The 7301-nt window shown below is 36.1% G+C and overlaps 2 non-coding genes across 2 annotated transcripts; both read left to right on the forward strand.

Moving 5' to 3' along the window:
- The first annotated feature begins 752 nt into the window (after positions 1–752).
- Positions 753–859, forward strand: LOC121204261 (small nucleolar RNA R71). The gene has a single exon (XR_005899189.1). It is a non-coding gene; the product is annotated as a small nucleolar RNA R71 (small nucleolar RNA).
- A 5015-nt stretch (positions 860–5874) lies between these two features.
- LOC121204034 (small nucleolar RNA R71) lies at positions 5875–5981 on the forward strand. The gene has a single exon (XR_005898961.1). It is a non-coding gene; the product is annotated as a small nucleolar RNA R71 (small nucleolar RNA).
- Positions 5982–7301: the final 1320 nt, after the last annotated feature.

Below are 7301 nucleotides of genomic sequence, written 5' to 3' on the forward strand. Positions count from 1 at the left end.
TTGTCGCACACAATGATGGCATGGAGTTGCTCCCTTAGGTTAGTTTCTGTATTACTGGGCAAGCCACCTTGCGGTCGTTCAGAGATCAACTTAGCAAGTTAACCTATTTGAATTTCGAGCCCTTGAATCGACGCTTGTTGATTTTTAAGTGTTGTCTCAGTATTTTAAAAATGAGTTTCTGACACTGAGATAAATTTTGTAAGCATTTCCTCAACGTTTGGCTTTTTTTCTGTTGGTAAGGTGGTTGTTGAAAACCTGGAGGGTGTTGTGGCCTTTGAATCCCTTGACCACCCCACGAAAAATTGGGATGGTTCCTCCAACCTGCATTGTAAGTATTACTATAAGGGTTATTTTGAGGTCTAGAATTGTTACCCATATAGTGGACTTGTTCTCCCTCGGTGCTGGGGTTGAAGAATGGATAGTTTATGTTGTGCATCCCTCCTCCATTTGAATCACACCTCATCACTAGATGTACCTAAGTAGAATCATACAAACCATCAATCTTTTTATTCAATAGTTCTACCTGGTAAGATAGCATAGTAACCGCATCGAGGTTGAAAGCACCAGCTGCTTTTGTCGGCTTCGTTCTCATGACTTGCCACTGATAGTCGTTTAGTGACAACTCTTCAATAAATTAGTAATCCTCTTCATGTGTTTTGTTGTTCAAGGTTCCACCGGTAGCTGCATCAATCAGTTGCCTTGTTGAGGGGTTCACACCGTTGTAGAAGGTCTGAACCTATAACCAATAAGGTAACCCATAGTGAGGGCACCTTCTCAATAAATCATTGTATCTCTCTCATGCATAATAAAGTGTTTCTAAATCCATCTGCACAAAAGAAGATATATCATTCCTCAATTTAGCCGTTTTAGCCGGCAAAAAATATTTAAGCAAAAACTTTTCAGTCATCTATTCCCAGGTAGTGATTGACCCTCGTGGTAACAAGTTCAACCACTGTTTAGCCTTATTTTGTAATGAAAAGAGAAACAACCGAAGGCGAATGGCATCGTCGAAAATGCCATTGATCTTAAAGGTGTCGCATAATTCTAGAAAATTTACTAAATAAGTGTTTGGATTCTCGTCCTGCAAACCACCAAACTGAACAAACTATTGTATCATTTGAATCGTGTTAGGTTTCAATTCAAAATTATTTGCAGAAATAGTAGGTCTAACAATACTCGATTCAGTTCCTGTTACAGTAGGCTTAGCATAATCATACATAGTACGAGGAGCAAGATTTTGATTTACTGGATTTACAGCAACTACAGAGGTAGCAGATTATTCGGATTGTCCGTCATCTCTTCGAGTATATCGGTCATGTCCTTTTGCTCTTCCTCTATATACTGTGGGATCACATAGTCATTCTGAGCTAGTCTCTCAAAAACTTAAATATCTCATAATATAGAATTCATTTACTTGCTCTGTTTCTGTTATATGAAAATAGACTCATTAAGATCTAATTTGATATCTCATTAAGTCTCTCATTCAATTTTTACTTTTTTTGGTAAATTTTTAGATTCACGTCACTGCAACTATCCAGAACAGTTTTATTGTCAATTTTGATCTTTCACACTTCAATTGGATTCATCACTTTCCCATAACAATCTTTCCAATTTCCAATCACATATTGAGCATATTGCTCATAAGTTACACACGTATATACTTACACTTATCATCACAAAGTCATACACAATTTCATTTAATCAATTTCCCAGTTGAACGCTTCGGAATAATAACAGATATGTGATGGTATCTCACACAGCCCACCTTTAAAATCGAAGCTCTCTTGTACACATAGTGGCCTTCACTTAGCACCATTCATGTGACCTAGCTCGATTGTACACATAATTTTGGCTCTCTTGTACACATGGTGAACACTTAGTACCACCCATGTGACCTAGCCAGTTTATCTCGTAGCTCTCTTGTCTACATGGTGTCCTTCACCTGGAACCACGCATGCGACCTAGCTACATATATCCCGTAGCTCTCTTGTCTACACGGTGTACACATAGTATCACCCATGAGACCTAGCTACATCATAATTTCTCGTAGCTCTCTTGTACACATGATGTGCACTCAGCACCATACATATGACCTAGCTACATACCATCTATATCAGCCAATCTTTCAGAAGGTTCAACCGGGATTTCTCTCTCTTTCTAATACTTGATTCCATACTTCCAGTAGTCAATTATGATTCAAAAATTAGCTACAATACATAAAATATGCTGAAATACAAAAACATAATAAAGATAATGTATTATTTACATACAAACTTACATACTTTCTCATTTCCATGTCGAATTAATATTGAACATTTAAATCATCATAATTATACTTATTTTCAACACCTCGGCAATCATAGTAAATATATCAATTTTACATTGAAACATGCATAAATTAATGCTTATTATACATATGAACTTACCTCGATACTAAAACAGCCATTTTACCAACTTTCCCGATTTTCGATTTTTCTCCCATTCTAGATTCAAATCTAGTTTTCCAGGATCTAAAACATCATATTTTACTTATTTAATTAATATAATATTCAAAACAGTCCTTAACTCAAACTTTATAAAATTTACAATTTTTCCCCTAAACTTTTGCATATTTACACTTTTGCCCCTAGGCTCGGGAATTAAACTTCATCCCTTATTCTTATGTTTTATGACATGCTGATCATTTTTCCCTTCTATGGAAACATCAAATTCTCACTCTTAACACATAGTTATGAACAATAACAACTTTTACTGATTAAGCCGTTTTACTCATTTTTGCTTAAAACCGCTTAGCAAAAGTTGTTTAACATAATTTCAGCCTTCATATTCTACCATAAAACATCAAAATAAACATATTTCACCTATGGGTATTTTTCCAAATATGAACCCTAGCTTATATTATTGCTAGAATAAGCTTTAATCAAGTTATCGGGATTCCAAAATCGTAAAGAACTTGAAAACGGGGCTAGAATGGACTTACTATTGAGCTTGGAAAGCTTGAAAACCCTATCCATGGCTTCCCCCATGCTAATTTCAGCCTCCATGAAAAAGATGAGTCAATTTTGGCTTTATTTTCCCTTTTTATTTCTTTTAATTACCTAATGACTAAAATACCCTTAAGGCCTTTCTTTAAAATTTTGTCCTATTCATGCCCATTTCTGTCCAAACGAAATATAATGGTCTAATTTCCATTTAAGGGCCTCCTCTTTAAACCCCCATTTCAATCAAGTACTTATGAATTAAAGCACATATTTTGCAACTTTTGCAATTTAGTCCTAAAAGTTCAATTAAGCACTTTATCAGTAAAATTACTTAACGATATTTTTACACAATATTTTAATAAATAAATAAACCTTAAAACTTAATCGGAATAAATTTATTGACTTCGAATTCGTGGTTCTAAAACCATTGTTCCGTTTAGGCCCTAAATCGGGCTGTTACAGCAACTTCTGCAAATAAGCCCTAATAGGCAAATTAAACATGCAATCTATAAAATTTCTTATCAATACTCTAACACATGCATCTAATCACTCGGTAAATCATCAAAATTAATCGAAATAAACTTTTCTATCTCAGATTTGTGGTTTCGCAACCACTATTCCATTTAGGCCCTATTTCGAGATGTTACACCACGGCCGTGTCACACGGCCTGTGGATTTATCACAGGCTGTGTGCATGTCAATTTTTGGGAAATTTTAGCCCTGTTTCCACAGGGCTAAGGACACGCCCGTGTGTCCAGGCCATGTAGGTGTAAAACCTGCACTTAAAACATGAAAATTAGATAAACTAAGCTATTTAGTGTTGTTAGTGCATGGGTTGCCTCCCGAGAAGTGCTTATTTAGAGTCTAAGCTCGACTTACCTCTATTCACATGGTTACGGTGGATCACGGAGTCAAAACTCCTCTTTCTCGCTGTCAAATCCTTTAATTAAATAAGGTTTAAGTCAAGCATTGTTTACTTTAAAAGTGCTGAAATACGAATGGGTTACCTCGACTGTACCGTATGGATAGACTTTAAGTACCGTAAAAGGAGTCGCTCCTTTTGTTTTAAGTTCTATAGTGATAATTCGAGGGTCGGTTTCATCTAATAACACCTGGTCACCTACCTTGAATTGGTTCATTTCGTCTTTATGCTCGTCATGGTTTTGTTTTGTTTCCTCTTGTACTCTCGGTTTCTTGTTAACTTGTGTCAGCCATTCATCTAATTCCTCAATCTATAATCTTCGTTCTTCAAGAGACGTCTTGTTGGTATTGAATGAGTTTGACCGTGGCTCCATCACGTCTTTGTGAGGAATTTCCTGCATAGAGAGTTGAGTTGTAATGTTACTCACATCAAAATGACTTGTAATATTATCTTTATCACTAGACATTTTAACAGGATCACGAGCTTGGAGAATAATTGAGTCATCTTCTACACGAAGTGTGAGTTCACCTATTCCAACATCAATGATAGATCTAGTAGTTTCTGAAAAGGGTCTGCCTAGAATTAAGGGCACATCACTGTCCTCATCCATATATAAGACAGCCAGATTGACTGGAATATGAATTTGTCAATTTTAACAAGCACATATTCCACGATACCCCTAGGAAATCTAATAGTTTTATCAACTAATTGTATTCTCATCCTAGTTTGTTTGGGTTTCCCTAGTCCTAGCTACTTAAACATCTTGTAGGGCATGACATTAATACTTGCCCCTAAATCAGCTAAAGCATTATTAACATTCAAACTACCAATTAGACAAGGAATCATAAAACTCCCTAGAACTTTCAATTTGTTGGGTAGCTTGTTTTGCAAAATAGCTGAGCAAACTGCATTTAACTCTACATACGATGACTCATCTAACTTTCATTTGTTTGTTAAAAGGTCCTTTAAAAATTTAACTGCATTTGGCATCTGCGAAAGAGCTTCAATAAACGGTAAGTTAATATGTAATTTTTTATGAAGTCTAAGGAATTTACTGAATTGTTCGTCTGTGTGGTCTTTCCTTGTCGCATTGGCGTATGGCACACGAGGTCTATATTCTTTGTTTACCGGCTTTTGTATACCAGGAATCACCTTAATCTTACCATTGCTTACCACATCTTCTTGCCTCATTTCAGATTTAGGTTCAGCTAACCCTTCTTTGTCCCACACAATGATGGCATGGAGTTGCTCCCTTAGGTTAGTTTCTGTATTATTGGGCAAGCCACCTTGCGGTCGTTCAGAGATCAACCTAGCAAGTTCACCTATTTGACTTTTCAGCCCTTGAATCGACGCTTGTTGATTTTTAAGTGTTGTCTCAGTATTTTAAAAATGAGTTTCTGACACTAAGATAAATTTTGTAAGCATTTCCTCAAGGTTCGGGTTTTTTCCTGTTGGTAAGGTGGTTGTTGAAAACCTGGAGGGTGTTGTGGCCTTTGATTCCCTTGACCACCCCACGAAAAATTGGGATGGTTCCTCCAACCTGCATTGTAAGTATTACTATAAGGGTTATTCTAAGGTCTAGAATTGTTACCCATATAGTGGACTTGTTCTCCCTCGGTTCTGGGGTTGAAGGATGGATAGTTTGTGTTGTGCATCCCTCCTCCATTTGAATCACACCTCATCACTAGATGTACCTAAGTAGAATCATACAAACCATCAATCTTTTTATTCAATAGTTCTACCTGGTTAGATAGCATAGTGGCCGCGTCGAGGTTGAAAACATCAGCTGCTTTTGTCGGCTTTGTTCTCATGACTTGCCACTGATAGTTGTTTAGTGACATCTCTTCAATAAATTAGTAATCCTCTTCAGGTGTTTTGTTGTTCAAGGTTCCACCAGCAGCTGTATCAATTAGTTTCCTTGTTGAGGGGTTCACACCGTTGTAGAATGTCTAAACCTATAACCAATAAGGTAACTCATGGTGAGGGCACCTTCTCAATAAATCATTGTATCTCTCTCATGCATCATAAAGTGTTTCTAAATCCATCTGCACAAAAGAAGATTTATCATTCCTCAATTTAGCCGTTTTAGCCAGCAAAAAATATTTAAGCAAAAACTTTTCAGTCATTTGTTCCCAAGTAGTGATTGACCCTCGTGGTAACGAGTTCAACCACTGTTTAGCCTTATTCTGTAATTAAAAGAGAAACAACCGAAGGCGAATGGCATCGTCGAAAATGCCATTGATCTTAAAAGTGCCGCATAATTCTAGAAAATTTGCTAAATGAGTGTTTGGATCCTCGTCTTGCAAACCACCAAACTAAACAAACTGTTGTATCATTTGAATCGTGTTAGGTTTCAGTTCAAAATTATTTGCAGAAATAGCAGGTCTAACAATACTCGATTCAGTTCCTGTTAAAGTAGGCTTAGCAAAATCATACATAGTACGAGGAGCAGGATTTTGATTTACTGGATTTGCAGCAACTACAGGAGGTAGCGGATTATTCGGATTGTCTGTCATCTCTTCAGGTATATCGGTCACGTCCTTTTGCTCTTCCTCTATATACTGTAGGCTTCGCCTTATTTTTTTTTATTTCTGTGAGCTGTGCTTTCTATCTCACTGTCAAATAGCAAAGGTCCTAACGGGTTCCTTCTAGTCATAAACTAGAAATTCTTGGCAAAAGCAAATAACAGGGAGATTAGAAGAGAAGTAAAAATTAAATTAAAACAAAAAGTAATTAGCAATAAAAATAAAAAAATGGCTAAAGTAATAAAATTAAAGCATTCTTAATATCTTAGTCCCTGGCAACGGTGCAAAAAACTTGATGCTCGCTAAATTGACTAAAAATTTGACTAAGGCAAGCACACCTATCAAACAGTAGTATAATTATGGTGAGACCGAAAATATCGTATCCACAAGGACTAAATGTACTAGTAATTACTATCTTTTTATTATCTAGCCTAAGAATTAAAGGTATGTTTTTAAACTAAGATTAACTATCTAAGTAACTAAGAACACGACAGAGATAAAAGTTGGAAAATACTTTTGGAACATCGATGGAGAAGACAATACCCAAGGAAGAAACCACCTAAACTTCACTTATTACTTCTGAATTAGATGATTTATTCACTTGACTTAATCTGTAGAAATCCCTAGCTTATGTTAATATCTCTTTCAAGGCTAAAAACAACTAACTCTAGGTTGATTAATTGAAATCTCTTTCTAATTAAAACCTCAATTGTCGCATTAACTCGATTTATGGATTCCCTTATTAGATTTGACTCTAATCTGGAAGATTTATGTCGTCCTATCTCTAGGATTGCAATCAACTCCGCTTAATTATGGAAGATCTACTCTTAAACAGGGACTTTTGCTCCACTGAATAAGCACATCAAAACCTAA

This window comes from Gossypium hirsutum, chromosome A07 (genome assembly GCF_007990345.1).
Source record: "Gossypium hirsutum isolate 1008001.06 chromosome A07, Gossypium_hirsutum_v2.1, whole genome shotgun sequence".
Lineage (NCBI taxonomy): Eukaryota > Viridiplantae > Streptophyta > Magnoliopsida > Malvales > Malvaceae > Gossypium > Gossypium hirsutum.